Source organism: Diceros bicornis, chromosome 15 (genome assembly GCF_020826845.1).
Source record: "Diceros bicornis minor isolate mBicDic1 chromosome 15, mDicBic1.mat.cur, whole genome shotgun sequence".
Taxonomy (NCBI): Eukaryota; Metazoa; Chordata; class Mammalia; order Perissodactyla; family Rhinocerotidae; genus Diceros; species Diceros bicornis.
This window is the reverse complement of record NC_080754.1, coordinates 8,922,069-8,943,687: the sequence shown is the minus strand read 5'-3', so window position 1 is coordinate 8,943,687 and position 21,619 is coordinate 8,922,069. Positions and strand designations below refer to the sequence as shown.

Here is a 21,619-nt window from a genome sequence, read left to right as displayed (position 1 = left end):
TTGTGCAGTTGTACAAAAATATTTTCTTTATATCCTTATTCTATGAAATTTTTTCTATTTTTAAAATTTTTTATTTTTTTACTTTTTAAACTTTTTTGTTAAAAACTAAAACCCAAACACACAGGTTAACCTAGGCCTATGCAGGGTCAGGATCATCAATATCACCATCTTCCACCTCCATATCTTGACCTACTGGAAGGTCCTCAGGGGCAAAAACACACAAGGAGCTGTCATCTCCTATATTAACAATGCCTTCTTCTGGAATACCTCCTGAAGGACTGCCTGAGGCTCTTCTTGAGGAGGTGTCACTCTTTTCAGAAATATGTCCATGGTGGTTTGCTTGATTTGTTTCCTTTTCTCGTCATAGATTTGCTTGTATGCAGATAATGTACCCTGAAAATTCCTCTCAAGAAAAACCTTTTGTTTTTGGAGTGAATGTTTTCAAACTTTTTAAGGAGCTTGTTGAGGTCTGCAAAAGCTTCTGATAAACTCTTCGCTGTGAATTTTCTTGGGGGTTCTTCTTTTTCTTCTGCTGCAGTTTCGTTTTTTTTTGTCTCTTCTTCATCCATGTGTTCCTGTTCCAGATCCAACAACTCCTCAATAGTTAACTTCTCAGGAACCACCTCTAGAAGCAATGTCATCCTCATCCACACTAAGATTAAAGTTTTGTGTCGTGTCAACCGCAGCCTTGTTGATTTTTGTAACATCCTCACCCTTGGCAAATCCTTTGAAGTTGCAGAGGAACCTCTTGAGTGTCTTCTTCTAGATGCCATTCACACATTCCTTGGTGACATCACCCCAAGCCCAAGCAAGGTTCTTGATGCAGTCATAGATGTTGTAATACTTCCAGAATTACATCAGTGTCTTCTCAGTGTCTTCCTCAGTTGCAGCAATAGCCTGGGCAAAGGTGATCCTTAAAAGCTGCTATAACCCCTTTATCCATTGGTTGGATCAAAGTGGTGGTGTTTGGAGGGAAAAACACTATTTTGATATTGGGATGAGGATCACCAATAAAAGCAGGTTGTTCAAGAGCATTGTCAACAATAAGCAAAATCTTGAAAGGTATGTTATTCTCCAACAGTACTTCTCCATTTCGGGGGCATCTTAGAAGAGGAGCTGGGTCATCCATGACTTCTTACTGCTCCTGTAGTACACTGGCAGTGTGTGCTTATTGAAATGCTTGCAGGCCCTGGGGTTCTCACTGTGCCAGATCACAAAGGTTTCAATTTGTAGCCTGCAACATTGCCCCCAAGCAAGACTGTTATCTTGTCATTAAAAGCCTTACAACTTGGCCTCCTTATGGATGAAAGTCCTTTTAGTCACCTGTTTCCAGAATAGGGAGGTTTCATCTATATGGAATATTTGCCGTTTCAAATCATTGTCCTCCACAATCAGCTTATTTAGTGTTTCCAAGAATTCTTCAACTGCCTTTACATCAGCACTTGCAGACTCACCACTCACTTTCACATTATGTAATGAGTAATGATTCTTGAACTGTTTAAACTATCCCGAGCTTGCAGTAAATTCAACCACAGTTGAGTCCAGCCTTTTCTTTCAACATCACAAACTTCTTGCTTTGGCTGTGATCATCATGGTGTTGAGAGGGATATGCTTCTGTCCAGGTCATTAGAACTTTCTCCATTTCTGATATAGGCCCTTCTTGAATTTTTGTTATTCTCACTGCCTTCAATAAAGCAGATCATTTAACAGCTTCCATCACTTTGTTCTTGTTCTTCAAGATTGTAGCTATGGTGGGATGCCTGACTGATGAGAAATAACCATCACTGATTTTCCACCTTCTTAGACCTTAATCATTTTAAATTTTGTTTCCAGGTCAGTCACTCTATGTGGCCTCTTACTGGCAACATTAGCAGGGGATTTTGTACACTTAGGGGCCGTAATGAACAAAACAACACAAGATTAAATCAAGCACAAGAGAAAATGATGCAATCAAGAGACACGGTAAACACGAGATGTATGAGGCTGCTGCCAGTATAAATGGCATACTGTTTTACAGTAAGCTTTTTTTAGAAGTAGAAAGAGTACACTTTAAAATAATAATAAAAAGCATAGTATAGTAAATACATACACCAGTATAGTTGGTTATTATCATTATCAAGTATTAGGTACTGTAAATAATTGTATGTGCTATACTTTTATACGACTGGCAGTAGGTTTGTTTACACTAGCATCATCACAAACACATGAGTAATGCATTGTACTATGACATTACAATGGCTAAAATGTCACTAGGGGATAGGAATTTTTCAGCTTCCCTATAATCTTATAATGAACCGTCATATATGAGGTCTGTCATTGACCGAATCGTTGTCAGGTGGCACGTGACCATATAACAAATGGCATAAAATATAATATTCAATGTATTTTTAAGAATACCTGGTGGATTCTGGTATCAGTCTCTAATTCTTTCCCTCAAAGGAAGTAGTATTATTTCTTTACTCGTTTGGTTCGTAGAACAGTTAACCGTGTTGATCTTGTCTAGATTCTCTTTAGGCCTGTTCTTTTCTCCTGACGTCTTATCTATGGTGACATGTCTTCTTCCGCCTTTAGGACCCTTATTACTGAAACCAATATTTTTTAGTCTTTAATTGTTAACTTCAGCAATAGCTGTGGGACATTATAGTTCTGTCACTCAAATCTGAGTGCTCTGTATCTAAGTGCTTTGGGATGCCTTCATTCTTTTTCTAGGATCAAAAAGTTTCTGCTAGCATCTTGTTTGTGTTCACGCGTATGTGCTGTGAAGAGAGATGATTAAAAGTCCCTTTGGTAGCAATGAGTCTGAGGTGAAAGCAGTTTCTCCAGTCACACAGCACCTTGACACTCCCTGTGTAACACCATTAAGCATTGCCCAGGCAATGGTGGCTTGGAACACTACTATTTAATTATTTAATATTCCAAATCTGTGTGTACTGGTAATACTTTATGCCTTATTAATATTCCTGCCCCGACATTGCTCCCCACCCCTAGGCCCTTTTTGAGCCATTCTTTGCTAATTATGTGGAGGAGGAGAGTTGGAGAAGAGAACACAAGCACTAGAATAAAGATCTGGATTTCTAGTGGGTCCTCCAATAGACTACACCAGGTGCCATGAATCCCTCGAAATAATATACAAAGCTTGCTAATTATGTATATTAAGAATCAATTCACAATTCTTAAATGGGCCTTTGACCCATAAAAGATTAGATGCTCCTTAAAAATAAGTCTTTATTTCTAAAGCTTAATGCTTTGAATTAGTCACAGTGTATTGCTTAATTAGAAGGTGCCTTGAACTAAGCACACTAAGAACTGAACTCATTCTTTGGTTTAATGCTTTATGTATTAATAATAGCTATGATTTTCCTCCTTTCTAGCCAAGAACTTCTCAGTATATATTGTGTGAATGACACAGTTTCTCTTTTGTGTCTTAAAAAAAGAATTTCATTACCTTAGAGAAGTACCTTGTCACATTCCTATCCTCATATTAACAATTTTTATTGATAATCTTATTTTTGACCTCATAGACTTGAATGTAGATTATTTCATGACTTTTAGTTATTTTTGACTGTGTTATGATACTCTAGAGCTTTCACTATTGTGTGATCCTGTCTTGAACTAAACCAAATCTTATCTCATTTTTTAGAAAAAAATTAGGTTGTTCTTTTTACGAACACGGGAATCACCACATGGTGCTAAAGGGAAATCATATTCAATTCCCATACGAACATTTTCTTCCTCTTAAAAAAAATTACTTACATAGCATTCAGTTAAGTGGTTCACTGCTCCCATTTATTATTCATCATGTTCCCAGTTGTTAAGGGGTATGATATGCTTGGGTTTCTCCTTGGGGAAATGGCCCCATAGAAAAATGAAACCAAGGGTTCAGAATAAATGAACTCAATAGCCAAATTGGAATTACAGTGTAGTCTTCTCCTTAGATCTTAAATGACTCCAAATTCTCTATCTTCTCTATTCTTGTAGACATTATCCTCTCATTTTAAAGATCATCTGAAATTCAGCTTCATTAAAAAGTGAAAAATAACTGCTCCCCAACCAACAAAATGGAAAACCAACTTCTTTTGCCTAAGTTTGTGAGATGATGATTCTATTACATTTACCGGGAATTCAAGAGTGGTTATTCAGGTTATATTCATAGACATAAAGGAATTTTCAATTTTGGGCTGAATTTAAATCAGTTCAAATAATTGTTTAGTGACCATATTTAACCAATCGGTGGTGTCTACTGTATAAAATAATCAATGTAGTCCTATGTGTATAACTGTATAAGATAAAAACTAAAGTTTAAAACACAATGTAATTTTTCCCCTATGCTCTTAGCCACAAGCCATTTGGATTGACAATTCCTGGATTGAAAGCATGAACATGAATGGAACTATCATTGTAGTGGTGTGACCTCAGGTAAATCACATTACCTCACCGTTTCTTTGTCCACAATTTCGGGATCACAACCTGCCCTGTATGAAAATCAAAAGAAAGAACAAATGATGGAGTTCCTTTGTAAAATGACACACTTTACAAATTTTACAAATTTACAAATTGTTCTCAGCAGATGTTTCCCACACTTCCCAGAATGTTAGCAATGGTGAAACCAGTATTAGTGAAGCAGCTGGAAAGGACACGGTATTTGTGCATTTTCCGGTTTACGAAAATTCCATTCTCACTTGTTTTCTAGGGGTGCTGTCCTCGCAACCATAGGCTTGTGATAATTTTCAAGGCTATGTTATTTCGTCTTCATATGTCAGCATCAATATTGCTTTCTTCTGACTGTGATTTCAGGTGAGCAAAATAATTGAGCAACAAAATTCTGTACTGGTAATAATAACAACAAACAGAAAGATGCCCTCTGATTTTCCCGGCATGTGTTTGTTCAGTCTAATTGCTTTGACATATTTTATACACACGTGCACAAACGCACATGTGTGCATAACATAAATATTTATATATTTCTAAATTTGAGACTAGTACAAACGGGAAAAAAAATGTTTCTTATAGATGTTTTGGAAGTGGCTGTGATTCAGCCAGATTGGAAGTCCTGCTTCAGTGGTGGGACAGCTGGCGGGATGAAATCCTTCAGACTTTTTTTTTGGAAGAGGAAGTCCATCTCCTAGTCAAGAAGGCTGGAGAGTAGAGCCCGTAGAATTCCTCTCTCCTCCTTCTCTCTCTGGATCTGGCTCCACAGCCAGGATTGTTCTTGGGAACTGTTTCGTCCTTATAAATGCACAATGTCCAGGGTGAGGGAAACCATTCTTTTGTCTTCCTTCATATCAGAAAGAGCATGAGTCTAACACTGCTTTTTCACAATGTACTCTTTCTATTCATTTTCATTGCTTTCTCATGGAATGGGAAATTCAAGCTGTTATGTTCAATCTGATTCTCTTAATTATAAGTAGTGAATTTTTCTATGAGCAGATTAAGTGTTTTAAATAAATGTTACCCTCTTGGCTTTATTATGGACTTCATGTTCGCTCTTCAAATATCAAACATTACAATTTTTGTGGGAATTAAAGCTTAAAATGTGATAGCAGATTTTTTAATTCAGCGAACTTCACGTAAGTAGTTTTTCATTTTCTAAAAAATAAGAAATAGGTTATTGACTCAACCCATTGAAATGTAAATGAAAGGTATAATTTTAAATTTTCATACAAATTATAAGGTATGATATGTGAGTTATATTGGTTTATAGGTAGTGAAATAACCTTTTAATAACATAATCTAGAATATTGGGCATGCTCTGCATTTTTCCCCCCTGGTGAATAAAGTCAACTCACAGCTATATATGTATTATGTGTATATATATGTACCCTACTTATAAATCTGGCATTCCAAAGAATGGATAATAGTTATAGTTTATAGTTAATATAATTAAAATAAAATAAATGAAAGGCCTTTAAACTTTTTTCAATGAGCAAAGAAAAAATACTCTAAAATTTTATATGCATATATGCATATATATATATATACATATATTAGTGTTTAGTTCACAATGCCTTGCATTTCCATGTATTTTTAAATTTCCTTTTAAAGTTGTAATAACATTCAACTTTCATTTTCAGGCTGTTGTCACTGTTTTCTTCTTCTGTTCTTCAAATTTCCATAAAGAATATGGCAGATTCTACGATTCAGAGAATTTTTTCTGGTCTGGAAAAATGCGAGACTGTTGGAGTATAAAGTAAGCACCCATTGATGCTTATACTATTCTGTAACCAGAAAGAGCAAAACCTCTAGAACTAAGTACTGGGACTGACAAGAACACACCCTGATCCAAATCAGCACACATACCTGAAATAGTACATAAGTTGATTTTTATTTTCGGTCAACGTGCAGCATACCAAGGCCTCATCATTAGCGAGAGCGAATCATGAAAGAGGATCCTTCCTTTATCCCCAAATGATAAATGTGGTTACACAAGAATGTTAATGTGAGGGACTTTTCTTTTTCTTTTCAGGTGGTGATAATTGGGGAAGAAAAAAGAAATGTAAGTCTATTTAGTAATAGGAACCACATTCCAAGGCAAAGTAATTGCATATAATTATCCCTTTCTTTTCAGTTTCCAAATTTGATTTTATGTAAATCAGATGATTGTGAAACAAAGACTCTTACGATAAAAGTTAAAGAATCTTCTTTAATTTTCCTCCTAGAATAACATACCAGGGATATATATGCTTTAACTCTGAATTTTAATCTCCTCTTTGTGGCTGACTACAGTTACTTGGGCAACTTGTTTTAACATTTTTATATCTCAGTTGACCCTTCTAAGTGAAAGACATCATTAGAATTTCCAAATAGACATTTAATAAGAAGTAATTTAGTATGGATTTGAAGTGTTCTTATTACTAACTTCTAGTATAAGACTAGGTTTCAGAAATACCTCCATGTCTGTGTCAAAACTTCACTTCTCAGCTTCTCACAACGGACTTGCTCTCAAGCGTTCTGTTTGATTATAAGTCTGATTATAAGCAAATATGTACCAGTTGCATCAGGCCTCTGAGTATTGGTTCAGAAAATATGGTTGCCATACACACAGAGCTAGAGATGCCCTTCAAATGCTGAAGAAAGGTCTGGGATCCTGGCATGTAGGCTGATCTTTTCTATAACCTAGGCCAGTATCACTTTTCTCTCTGGATCAGTCTAGGTCCAACCAGGCAGAGATTTCAAAGCTTGTTCTTATTCACATTTATACACAAAAATATTTGCTTATTCATGTATAAATTATATGTAAGTATAAACATATTTTTAATAACTTTATTGAAGTATATTTCATATGCCACACATTTTATCCTTTTACAGTCTACAATGAAGTGGTTTTTAGTATATTTGTGAAGTAGTGCAATCATCACTATCTAATTCCAGAATATTTTTTCTCCCCCCTAAAGAAGCCCTATAGCCACTTGCAGTCACTCTCCATTCTTACTTCTATCTAGGCCCTGGAAACCTCTATCTACTTTCTATCTCTAAGGATATGCGTATTCTGGGCATTTCATATATATAGAAACATGCAATATGTACCCTTTAGTGTCTCACTTTTTTCACTTAGCATAATGTTTTTAATATTCCTCTATGTTGTAGCACGTATCAGCATTTTATTCCTTTATGTGGCTGAATAATATCCTGTTGTATGGATATACTGGTTTTGTTTATCAGTTCATCAGTTGATGGATATTTGAATTGTTTTCGCTTTTTGACTATTATGAATAATGCTGTAATAAACATTTGTGTATGTGTTTTTATGTGGACATGTTTTCAGTTCTCTTGGGTATATATCTAGGGGTGGAAATGCTAGGTTATACAGTAATTCTATGTTTAAATTTTTGAAGAACTGCCAATTTGTTTTCCAAAGTGGCTGCAACATTTTACATTCTCACTAGCAATGTCTGAGGAATTGAGTATATTTAATAATATATTTAAACATTCAGTTAAAAAATTAAGGGGAACCCACCCATGTAAATGATAAACATATTTTGATTTTGGATCTAAATGATACTTACAATTGTTAGTATATTAAGTTTCTAGGAAAGCATTACAACTTAGAAAAGTTGTTACAATTAGTCTACTAGAAAACAAAACTTTTCCCCTACATGTTCAGATTATAGCAAGGACTTAAATATACAAATTCAAATATAATGATATGAAATTTCCAGAATATAAATCTTTGCTGGATTAAATTGATGCAAATAATCCTATTCAATAGGTATTTGTTGAATAGGAAATGAGAGACCTTTTGGGAACTTTTCTCAGAATGAATGATTCGAGGAGAGAGTCTAGAGATGATATATTTCTGAAGTCATTAGAAAATAAATTTACTATGGATATACTTGCAAAAGTTCACTGAGATTTATGTCCAAGGATAGTCATTGTTGCTTTGTGTGTAATATCAAAATCAACAACAGTAATAAAAAACGAACAAAGTTTTTCCAATAGGGTACAGATTGAAGAAGTTATATATTTACACTATTTCATATAAAACAGTCCTGGAAAAGAATGAGTTAGGTCACTATATAAACGGATGGAATAACCTCTAAAATAGATTTTAATAAAAGTAGAGAAGATGCTTAATATAAAATCTTTATATAAAAATTTGTAATTGAATATGTACATATATTTAGATGTAGATTCTCCGTGGCCAGAATCATTAGAAACTGTAAAGAACAATTGCCCCTGAGGACAAGGATGGGGGAGTGTGAGGAGAAAGAGATTTTCATTTTTCATTTTGTAACTTTGGATACAGTTTGAACTTTCTAATCTTTATACATGTTATTCCTTTTATTTGTTTCCTCCAATAAATATCATCAGGGTTATCTGGGTAGTTAGATTTATATTCTCTATAGTAAAAAGTGTTGTAGTACTAAAAAGACACAAAAATCATGGCATAAAGGCTGACATAAAGCTGACACAGCAAGGCGGTTACATATGCAAAGGTAATGTAGCCGCTCCCTGCTGGATAGGTCTCATCATGGTGCTGTCTAATTAAAAGAACAGAACTAAAAGCTGGTTATGGTAAAGTTCAGGGGTCACTGGGAGTTGACGTTCCTTTTTGGAGTCAGCTTGAATCTTCAGAACCTCACCTGCATCCTGCCTGGCTTGTGTTTCAGTAGCCTGTGGCTGATATCCAGGGGGGTAATTTAGAAATTGTGCATCATAATTGCAGTTGAGCAAAGCCAGGCGCCTGCTAAAACAAGGTTTTTATGTTCTCTGAGGGTTTTCAAATAGACGTGAGAGAGGAAAATGGCACTCTGATGGAGGATTCTGTGCCAGAGAGTCCTGGTCCCCTGCTGTCCCATAGTTAATCTGACTCTGAAGCATTTGTCATTCAGTACTTGTGTTGGCCTATTTGATTCTGTGGCCGACACCCTCAATCCGGAGTTGAGCCAATCAACTGTCCTGGCTGAGTTTGGGTGCTCTGGCGACTCTGCTTAAACTCTGACTAAATCAGAAGTCCTAGGGTATCCCAGAAGGGGAACATAGAACTAAGCAAACATTGTGCTTTTATGAATATGAATGAGGAGAAATTGGAACCAAATTTCTCTGCAGTGTTACACCTCACCCAGGAAACACCTATTTCCTAATTTTTGCTGTCTTGTAACGTCACTAATATTAATGCATTATAGCGATGGTGCTCCACTGGGGTAATTTTGCAAATCCTACCCCTGGGACGATTGGCTATGTCTGGAGAGTTTTGATTGTAGTGATTGGGGGTGAGGTGGGGTCGGGGGGGAGGGGGTCTGTGCTGCTGGCGTCCAGTAGGTAGAGGCCCCTGATTCTGCTAAAATCCTACCATGCACGGAGATCCTCACCACAATAAAGAATTACAGTAGTCCCCCCTTATCAGCAGGGAAAGGTGCCAAGACCCCCAGTGGATGCCTAAAACCATGGATAGTACCCAACCCTATATATACTACGTTTTTCCTGTACATACAGACCTATGATAAAGTTTAATTTATAAATTAGGCATAGTGAGAGATTAACAAGAATAACTAATAATAATATAGAACAATTAGAACAAGACACTGTAATAAAAGTTACCAGAGATCTTAGCGACCGCAGTATATTTTTTCTTTCCTTATAAAGTTTAAAACTTTCACCTTTTCACTTAAAGGAAGCACTTTACGGCTTCTCTTTGGCATATCCGAATTGCCACCACCACTACTCTTACACTTTGGGGCTACTATTAAGTAAAATAAGGATGACTTGAACACAAACACTGCGATACCACGACAGTTGATCTGATCATCGAGATGGCTACTAAGTGGCTAACAGGAGAGTGGTGTCTCCAGTGTATGTACCGTGGAGAAAGGGATGATTCATGTCCCAGGCGGGATGGAGTGGGATGGCGCAAGATTTCGTCATGCTACTCAGAATGGCATGAAATTTAAAGTTTATGAATTGTTTATTTCTGGAATTTTCCACTTAATATTTTTAGACTGCAGTTGGCCACAGGTAACTGAAGCAGTGAAAAGCGAAACCGTGGATAAAGAAGGACAACGGTATCCTGTTGGAAATGTTAATAGTGCTGCAGCTGAGAAACCCTGAATTAGAGGAGCGTATTCAAAGAATCTTCTGAAGATCTTTAGAGGTAGGAAATCTCGGCCGAATTTAGGTGCCACCTTTTTTTTTAGTGGCGGGTGCTCTCTAAATTGAAGTCTCACCAGCCACACCTCTGTTCACTCAGAGAAAACTTCTTTTTACTGGGCTAGTATGGCTACAAACTCAGAGGGGATCTTCTGGGCTCTGCGTGGTGCTCAGTTAGGACTTCAAAGGGAATGTAACTCTAAATCCACCTTGCGAAAGAGCAGCAGGATAGGACGGGAACTCTCTCTCTCTCCCTAATACTTTAGAATCCACTGTGCTTTTCGGTATTCCTTTACCGAAAGTCAGTCTCTATATTTCAATCTCTCTTGTCTTCTGTTTTTTTGAAGGTTTGTAAACATTTTTTCTTTATTGTGGATTCTCTCTTTTCGTCTACCTCTTTGCCTTTCCCGTCATCTGACGTTTCCTCCTCCTTTTTCTGTCTCTCTTGTCTTCCATTTCCATCCTGTCTCCCTCCAACTTCCTCATGTATCATCGCTCCCTTCTTTGATGTTTTCTTCCCTCTTCTGCATTCATCTCTCTCCATGTGTATCTTTCCTCCACTTTCTTTCTTTCTCCTTCCCTTTCTCATTCTTTCTGTCTCTGTCCTTCCTTTTCTTCACTTTTTCTTTCACATACTAATAGAGCTAAGGTATAAACTAAGGAGTTGTGTTTATTGAATACAAATTTAAGTTCTTATTTTATATTCCTCTTAGTAAAAGAAAAACATAATTAATTTGCATTTCTTTAAATTGTAAGATCTTTAAAATCAATCATAAGCATCACGATGCCTCACTGCCTCCAGCATGAAACAGGGCACCTTGCATGGGGTGCACATGTGGACATATTACCATATAAATGTCCCTTGAATTGAATTACATGTGGTTCTTGATTTCCAGCTCCTTCTCAACTTTTACCTCTTAATCTAAACACCCCCCCACACACACACATGCACAAACACACACACACACACACACACACCCCGAGATGCTGAAGGGATATATTAATGATGGTGCTGTTAGGCTCTGTGCAGACTTGATGAAATCACTATAGGTGAGGAATCCTTTTACTGCCTCAAGCTCTAACAGAGAGGAAAGCTGGCCATCTCTCTTATGCATTGGGCCACCAGTGGCTGCAGATTTCTTAAGTTTCTGCTGTGATCTCAGATCCTGGGTGAATTTACAGGCTTAAGTCTCCCAACCCTCAATGTCCTCAAATAGACTCTGAGTGGTTACAAGTCCCCAAATCCTTAGAATGGATTTAAAGTTTTGAAGTATATTTCACCTTCTCCATAAGGGCAAGGGCAAACAATGATTTGAAAGGTGACTTTCTGGCAGGTGTGTGCCTCCCTGAGTGTGAATACTCTGAAGTGGGCAAATTGTCTAGATTGTACTGTGCAGTGCTCTGGGGCTATACACGTGCTCACGCCTTGGGAGCTATTGTTGACTCCTTATTGGTTGAAATGCATTATGTTTGTATGAGCTTATGCCTTGACCATCAGTTTAAAAATCACATCACCTGGTACTCTTTAATTTTCATGTCATGCGAACCTCATTGCCCTAGGAAGCAGATGATTTTTGAGATGGTTGTTGAAGCTGCAGAGATGTCATGTGGAAAATACCCATGAAGGTGTGTGCTTAATTCAGCCCCAGTTTCAGCAGCACTAAAATATGCTGTCGATCTCAGGCCGCTGGTGGTTAAACTTACTAGGGTTAGAAGATCTAAAAATAAACGGGGGAAAATGCCACGTAGGGATGACCTTTTGAAAGAAACGTTCCATGTCTGAGACCTAAAGTTGCCGACAGAGCACATGAGCCATAGGGGTCTGACAAGAAAGCATTAAAAGGCACCTCCTGCTGGAGGAGGAATGGCTTTCATTTCTTTTTTCTTTGCTAATTGATGACTTTCACTATTGTTTTAAAAGAAATCTTCTTATGGCCAGAGAATTTGAAGGTCTGCTATTCATGTAAAGACAGAATCTGACAGAAGATCTATTCGGAACACAGGCACATCGTGAAGGTAACAATTTCTTTCTTTTAAATCTATATCTTGCCCAGAAAATTTACGTTATGAAAATATGCAGTCTACTTTTGACTATGATCTCTTCTAAAGCTTTACTTCAGACATTTTCCAGTGTGCACTAAATGTTCCACATCATAAAGCTTCTCTTCTCTCCACCCTCCCTCCAGCCCCTGCTTTGGAACACTAACGGCAGTTCGTGTTCCACTTTAGATAATGAGCAGGATGAGCTGCGGGTTTCAAGAGGATTTGTGCTATCAGTTGACAAAAACAGTGAAAGGGAGCCTGGACTCATTCCCTGTTTCCTTTTAACCATTTGCTGGGACGGGAACCACGTAGCCATTAACATATCTCAGAGCGATATGAACAGAAGTGCCTGCTCGGTGTATTTTAGATATATTAAATAATAATATTTCAAAGGGAGTGATTTGTTTGCCTTTACAGGGACTTAAAAAAAAAGTAACTTGAGTATTAGTCTGGTTCACCAGTTCAGAATATTGGATCCTGTTACCAAAGTGGAGACAATACGGGCCATTTGTGTGACAGGCACTAACACTGCACATGGACCTCTGGGAGCAGGCCAGACAGATAGAGCCAGCAGCCCTGTTCCCTGGGCAGATTTTCTGGCCATCACCGCTGTGAACTGAGCAAGAGTATCACTTAAAGGTCTCTGACTACAACCTCACTCAGTGTTGAAAAGGGAAGGAGAGAATGCCCTTACCTGACCCTTCATGGGATGCTCAAGGTAGGTATCCCACTGTCTCCCAGGGACTTATTTCTCTACCAACCTGCCAGTTACTTTTTTTAATCATTGTCACATTTAACATTATTACTCGGAATTTTGCACTAATTGTTTTATTTTAATCATTTTTTGAAAATTAAAAATACAGAAAAATACAAAGAAGAAAATAACTATCATTCATATTCCCACCATCCAGTAATAACTTGGCATGTTCAAAGAAAAATTGCTATGTTTTTTTGTAAAAATAATTTATGCTCACTGTAGAGAATTTAAGCACTACAGAAAAGTACAAAACATTAAGAAAAAAAGCAAACTCCACTATTTAGGAATAATCTTCATTCCTCTAGGGAACACTTATTCCAGACATTATCCAAATAAATAATAGAAAAATAATTTTACAAATGTTGGATTGTACTATAGATGTCTTCAAAAATAAAAGAACATTAATTTTACTTTTACTTGAAGTCAATGGAGAAAAAGAGACTGAAATGAAATTAAGGGAACTATTGAACCTCAAATAAGTTTCTCTTTAACCAAAGATTTTCTTAAAAAATTTCTTTGAGAAAAAAATTATAAAAATAATTAAGACTTTGGAGTCACCGTGTTTTTTTAAAACAAAATGTCTACAGTTTTAAACAATCTAAGCCCTGCTGTGAAGAATTTAGCACTTTCAACACATCTCAGCTTTCCTACGCTTATATCCTGGTTCTTGTTGCTTATGAAATTGACTTGGAATTTTCTAGAAATTTAAAATTCACGTTTAGTGTCATAACCATATTTCCCTTGGTTGTTTGGTCATTTTATGTCTAAATGGGTCAGCTTCATGCACACAAAGGTATTGTTTATTTTTTTCGCTGCTCTATCTCCATCACCTAGGGTAGCACCTGAAACATAGTAGGCGCTCAGTACTTATTCAACTGAATTTCATTTATCTCAACAGTATTTACTGAGTTGAACGAATACATGGCTATACTTTTAGAGAATGAATTCCGTGTTCATTTCTATGTCTTTTAATATAGTGTCTCTATTTCTTGGGTGTGTATATTTATTTAAATCTAAATTGTCTGGATTTTGTTATTTTTTTTCCCAGTAAGGGCTATGGGTAATGTATTCCTGGAATTTTTTTCATGTTTAATAATGTCTTCTTGGCATTTATAACTGAATAGTATCTCGTGTGGGTATAACGGGTCACAGTTTCTGCCCTCCGGACTTCGCAGACATCAGTCCATTTTGCTTTCTTTAAATGTCAACGTGAAGTTTGAGGCCAGCCTGATTTCTTTCTTCTTTTGTAGGTGATGTTCTTTTTTCTGCCTTGATATGTGTTTAAAAGCATTCTTTATCTTGCATGTTGTCTATTTTTTGTCAATTAGAGCCTTTAACATATGAATCATACTTATTTTAAACTCCCTGATAATTACAACTTGGTGTCATACCTGAATCTGGTTGTGTTGATTCTTTTGGCTCTTGGGAGATGTTGTTTTGTCTTGCTTTTTCAGAAGCTTAGTAATCATTTGTTGATAGCAGCCATCTTGTGTAGGACAGTGGAGATTGAGCTAAATAGTTTCTATCCCTGGAAATGGATACACCTTTCTTCCTATGCAGGCTAGAGTGGGTGTTTGACTTACTCTGCTCTGGGGTTGGGTGGATTGGGGTTTGTTGCTGCCTTGGTTATCCTCAGTATACCATAGACATCCAATACCCATAGTGGAACCCTGTGGTTAGGATGAGGGCCGATATGTCAGAGGGTTTCTCTCAGCGCTTGCTCTACCTCAGCTTTAGGGTGTTCCTCCTCGAAGCACCTCGGGGAGGGTCATCTCCATGTTCTGGTGCAGGATTACATTGTTATTAGGCTGGTGGTGGTGGTTGTGGAAAGTTGCATTCTTTGTTATTCTGATTAAGCCTCCATCTTCAGCAGGCACTGTGTCCCTGGGTAGCAGGCTATGACCTTCTTAGTGCCCATGTCCCTACTCCAGCTGTAGTTCTGAGTATAGGATGCGTTTCTGCTCCTCCCTCAGAAGTAAAGATTATTTTCCCTCTTTTTGTTCCCTTAGCAGCAGTGGGTTTTTACCTAGTGCACTAAAAACGACGGATTTTGTTGCTCTTCCCCTGCAAATTAAATCCTGTTCCATAGAGGTAATGGTAAAAGAGTCCCTGCAGAGATTTGTGTCCCCCACAATGTGGCTGCTGTCCTCCCCATCCCCCCCTACATACACACTACGAAGGACATCTTCTCAGGACTCTCAACAAGTGGGGCCCATAGAGCAAAAATCAGCAAGAGAATACAAACTCTCCTTGTATCTTCAGCCTGATGGGCTCTCACATTCTCTCAGCAGCCCACATTCTCTCCTCCAAGTTGTTAACTACTCTCCCTGAAGTCTTACTGGTTTGGGGGCTATGCCTGCTTCAGACAAGCAAATGCTCACATGTGGTCTATTCCTGCAGGCTCCTGTCTCTTTGCAACTGTGCATCATCCTTCCCTACCCCTCCCAGCGGAAACCAGAAGCCTATCTTGAAATCTAAAAGATTATTATTTTGTAATTGTTGACATTCAACTGCTCAATACAATAATATGTATAATCACAGAATGGTGAGGCCATCCTATGTTGAATTTTCCTCTGTGTTCTTTTAATCTATAGTCTTTCCTCTTTTTTTCCCAAGGAAATTTTCTTGAACTACATCAATGAATAAAGTCTGTTATTTATTTATTCATTTTATGAATGGATTCCTTACTACAGGAAAAGAAATTATCATTATAAGGGAACATCTTTGTCCTTTTTTTTTTTTTTAATCGTTTGCCTCTCTCTAATTTGTTGAAACTCATTTTCTTTTGGTTTGGTGATAACAGTATTTCGTCTATCTCAGTTCTGCAAATTCTGAAAGTCTCTATTGTGTCGCTTGCTTTGTTCTAACCTAACTTTTTTGTCAGTTAAGATATGGTTTTAGTCTCAATTGTTTTCTTTGGGTCTTAAGTCACCTCTTTGTATCTTACTCTTTTATGATCCATCTTGGAGTTCCTATTTTACTGAATTAATGGTTTTCTTAAGTTTTTTTATGTCATGGAAGAATTACGAGGAATTCCCCTCTTTTCCATCAGGTTTACTTTGTTCTAGTTTGTATTCTTTGTACATATCTTTCCTTCTTTTTTAAATGTAATGTACTTTTATGGTATGTTGTCGTGCTCTGTCCAGAAGCCAGAGACCTCATATACCTGCCTGTCCAGTGAGTGTAAATGACTTGTGTATTCTACAGGACATTAAAGCTTTCCTAAACTGAACTCATCATCTTCCTCCACTCCACAACGACCAGTGTATACATTCTTTCTCTACAGCCCATCTTGGTTAAGAGCACTACCATTTATCTACTTTCCCAATAGAGAAACCTGGGAGTCATTCATGAATGTTCCCTTTTCTTTATCCCCAAGAGGCTTTTGCTGTTATTTAGGCAAGAGATCTTGGGGTCTGATCTTAGGCAGAGGTAGTCTGGACATACAAGAAAACACAAGTTTGGGAAGGATTCATGACTTATCTATTGCATGACCTTGGTCAGATAATTTAAATGCACTAAGCTTTATTTTCCTTATTTTAAAATGGGGATAATATTAGCCCATATCTCATTTTATGGTGAAATTTAAATTAGGTGATAACTCTTGGGTTTTCATAGTGCCCTTTTTGTAGAGACCAAAGCCTAGTAAGGTACCTCATACAGGATAGTTAATATTATTATACATCTCAAGTGGATTAATATACCAAAAGTCACATAGCTAATAAGTGGCAGATATGGAATTTGCAACGAGGCCACCTGAGATCCAACGTTACACTTTCTTTTTCTTATGGTGCCACACACTCTTCCGTGGGTAGACTGGAGGGAACAGCAGAGTAGAGGACAGACGAGTACCAATCCAGCAATGGGTCAAGGTACGTCTGGATTGGATGCACAGAACTTTCTTCTTTGTCACACGGCAAAGGAGGATTTTATCACCTGAACTTGTAAAGTTTTTCTGGTCAAGATATCTGAGTTTTTATTTGCATTTTGACTTTTCCTGCTTCTGTGCTATCCACTGTAAGAAAGCTTGCTCATCCCTTTCACCTTCACCTATACTGATAAATCAGGGAAGCCAAGGCTGTGGTCACAAATTTTATTTGTCCCACCTGGATTAGTGGGCAGACAATCATATGCACAGTGATTTCATGCCCAGGAAGCCTCAAAAATCATAGATCAATTGGCAGACAGACTGTGAAACATGCAATGTTTATGATGATCTATGTTGTACAATCTATGAGATAGCTTGCATATATAATGCTCATCAGTGTGGAGTCATCTGGGGAAGCATCTGCTGAATTTTGTTTGCCAGCTTGAGTAAAAGATATTGCCAAAAGTTGGCAAAGGCATTTATGTTCTTATTGTATGAAGCAAATTTATACTTTCTACTGTGACTCCTGGAGTGAAAGTGAAGAAGCATCTCCCCGTAGAAGTAACCACAGGGCCACACCCACCATTCCACCCTCCACCGAAGATGTGCCATATGCCGCGAAATCCTCAAGGGGTTTGATAGCAGAGAGCTTTATACTAATGGAGTCATTTTCTTTAATGGAAAAACACAACTGGGAAATATTCTTCTTAAGCAATAAGAGCATCAAAGTGTGCATATTACATGTACACCTAAGGACATGAGTCTACAGCTGTGGTACTTGCAGTGATTTTTAGGGGACCACACAAATCTGTCAGTAAAAAGAGAAAGAGCTTCTGAGATAAAGACTGTGCTAGCTTTTTCCCTGCTCAGCTTTCACATAAATTACATATATACATAATAAATTATTCATTATGAAAGTGTATCTCTGGAAATGTATTTTTAAAGACTCTTATCAAAGCGTAAACTCTTAGGCTCAGATGGAAATATAGCTCATTATAAATTGCTAAATTATGGCTTCTATTTTATCCATATGATTTGAAGAAAATTTCACAACTCCATATGGTTTCCAGCACAACATAGAAAATATTCTTTTCTGTCTGGCTGTCTTTACCTTGAAAGTCTGTCACATAGTTTAATCAACTTGGAGCAAGGCGGAATCTGAGATTAGGAATCACTTTGTGTGTGTGTGTGTGTATGTGTGTGTGTCAATATTTTCCCTGCTTAGGAAGCACCAGGCACTAGTGAAATACTCTTTAAACCATGTTATCACTCAATATGAGTCGTGACCAAGCTATTTTCCATGGGGACAGTAACTTTTGCTCATTTACTTCCAGCAGTGAGTGCCAACAACATATCAAGCCATTGACCTATTTCTGGCCTCATGATAGGTGTCCTGATCAGATCAATTCAAATTGATCCTCTATACTCATCTTAGCACAAGTGTTCTTCCTCTTTACTTTATAGCGTATTTCAAATCTCACTGAGATGATCTCCTTTAAGAACCATTCCTGGGTTCCTTCCCAGGCCAGGGAGTACACTTTTGAGGTTCTCAGAGCTTTCAGTAATACCTCATTCTTTTTTATATCAAAATTTAGAGGAAACTTGTCTTTGCTTTGCCCTTATTTCTTTAACAGAGAAAACAAGCTTTCTCATTCTCTTTCCTGTAGTCACTGATGCCTGTAACCATATTTTCATGATGAAATCCACAGTCAAGATTTTTATTTCCTCTAATAGTATGACTCAATTCGGGAACTTCTTAGTTTTTTTCAGGCAAATGTTTCTTTCTGATTTATCATGTGTTATAAATTTCTTGTCATGAGTCAATTGCTCATGGCATAATCTTAGTCTGAATTGTTCCACCAGTGTTGTGATTGTCTTGATTTCTCCTATTAATGGTATCTAAACATAATACAAGGTGACGTCCTGTCATAATTAGTTCAACCTCTCTTGGAGTAAGTTTAGGCTTTATGGAATCTGACTTCATTTCTGAGGGTTTTATGGAAAGATAGGCTATTTGGCACAATACTACATTATCATCAAGTTCTCTTCTTGTTGCCATATAATCTTATTTGAATCAATCAATACTTGATTAAGTATGTTTGGAAGTTAGGAATTTTAAAATTGGTATATATATGTAGAAGATTGGCATGTGGATTATATGGAGTGAAAGATTTAGAGACACATTTTGAGTAAGAGGCTAATTAAATGACTGGAAAATACTAGATATTCCATCTTTAGTCTATCAAAACACAAATTCTTTTAAGCGACTTGGAGATCTAAAAAATTTATTGTCAATGTGACAAGGTCAGCGGATGCCCAAAAAATGATTTAATATTTTAAAGAGTTGTAACCTTATGGTCAATTTTTTGAAAAATGTTAAACTGTAGGCCATTTGGTAGCAATTAATAAATTACATCTTAAAGCTTATTCAATTATAACTGAGTAGTTAGTCTGAAAGCAGAAAATTGCCAGTAATATAAAGGTTTAACTTCTTTCTTTCCTGCTCCTAGATCATTATTTGCATGCGTTCTTATTATGCTAATGTACTTGGAAGTGCCATGGATAAGGTGCTTAAAAAATAGCCACTGAATTTTCTATATATATATATGCCATAAAATAAAAGAAATCCAAAATTAATACCCACTAGGAAACAAAGCTGTCTAGTTTGTAGCGTGTTAATTCAGATTGGTTTGATCTAGGAAGTCATTAAAAGATGAAGCTTTCTTTTCATTTCCACTACATTAAATTCTGGTTCAGATGGATTACAATTCATTTTCCTTGTTGTTTTATGTAGCTATTATTTCACTCTGAATGAAAATGAATTTATAAGCAATTGTAGAAGAGGTTGAGACTTTGAAGATTAGAAGACTTATTACATAGCCTTCAATACATATAAAAAGTCATGATGATCTTCCATTATAGAAAGAATAGCACTTAAAATGTGTACCACATGGTTATATTGCCAATGAGTATACCAACTAAATACAAAAAATCAGATGACATCATCAAAGAATCAGTGTAATTAGGATTGTGGAGGATTCTGAAACCTGTGGAGAAGCTTTGGGGTTCCTGATGTTCCCCATATCCTTCTTCCACATTAAGTTTTTCTTCACCCAGCACTCTTCACATCACTCTTCCCTCCAAGCCAAAATTAGCAGTGAAGAGATAATTGTCTTCTCCACTCTCCAAGCAAAACTGAGCAGTTAAGCTATAAGTGCCAGGTCTAAAACTGAATTTTTTTTTTTTCTTAGTGACCACCCCTGAACCATCTGAAGAAAAGGCAAGGAATAAATATGGACTCTGGGAAATCTTGTTAAGTATCCATTCGTTCTGTGTGAGTCATTGTATAATGAACTGTGATAGGCAAAAAATAAATAAATAAATAAATAAATAAATAAATAAATAAATGATAGTTCCTTCTTTTGAGGAGCTTACAATCTATTAATTTTACACAGTGAGCCTATTTGTATGAGAAACTTTCTTATACACAGCAATATATAGGCATCAAACCAGAAAATGGTAAGTCTAAATGAGTAATCCTGTCAAAATATTCCATAGGAATTCATAAGAGCCATGGGTTCAAGTGATGACAGAAGACATCACAGAGGTGTAATTGCTGATTGGCCCAATGATGTGTCATTTGCTGGTTTTCCTAGGGCAGGGATTGATAAACTCTAGTCCATGGACCAAATTTGGCCCACTCCCTTATTTTGGTAAATACAGTTTTGTGGGAACAACTACACATTCATTCATTTATGTTTGAGTATGGCTGCTTTCGTGCTACAACAGCAGAGTTGAGTCCCAGGATCAGAGACGCCCTGGTCTGCAAAGTTGATAGTATTTACCATCTAGCCCTTCTCAGAAAAAATTGATCCCTTTCCTAGGGGTTTACAATATTAAAATAGAAAATCTGGTTGGTCAGAGGGAGTAAGTTTAGGTTAAAGATATGTTCATCTTTAGACATCATGACTTTGACGTAATTGTGGGATATCCAAACGTATAGTAGATAGTTGATGGGGCTCTAGAACTTATACAAATGTTCTAGGCTAAGACTACTGTTTTGATCACATTCCAGTAGAAGGGCTGTAGATCACATTCTGTGATATAAGAGATATATTCTGATGGATATTTTGTAATGATAAAAAAGAAAAAAAAAAAAACCTGGAAGTCTAAGGACTTTTGAAATATTCTTTAAAGTACATTTCAGAATACTGAAAACAGCTCAGATTATAGAAGGTTAAGGAATGAGAGTTGAGAAAATAAAGCATGTTCAGGAAGTTTGGTTCTAAATGGAGAGAAAGAAATATGAATGTAACTTGAGAGGCATGAGAGTTACGTGAAGATTTATTTCAAGATAACGGATCCAG

At 36.9% G+C, this 21,619-nt stretch overlaps 2 long non-coding RNA genes across 2 annotated transcripts in view; one reads left to right on the top strand and one right to left on the bottom strand.

The window, feature by feature from the left end:
- The window catches only part of LOC131414686 (uncharacterized), a 90,459-nt gene that overhangs the window by 37,054 nt on the left and 31,786 nt on the right, over nt 1–21,619 (bottom strand). The window lies entirely within an intron of this gene.
- On the top strand, nt 3,751–21,408 carry LOC131414685 (uncharacterized). Its single transcript, XR_009222216.1, has 9 exons — nt 3,751–4,088; nt 4,336–4,416; nt 4,691–4,794; nt 6,072–6,187; nt 6,464–6,493; nt 10,436–10,588; nt 12,506–12,600; nt 12,771–13,345; nt 20,504–21,408. It is a non-coding gene; the product is annotated as an uncharacterized LOC131414685 (long non-coding RNA).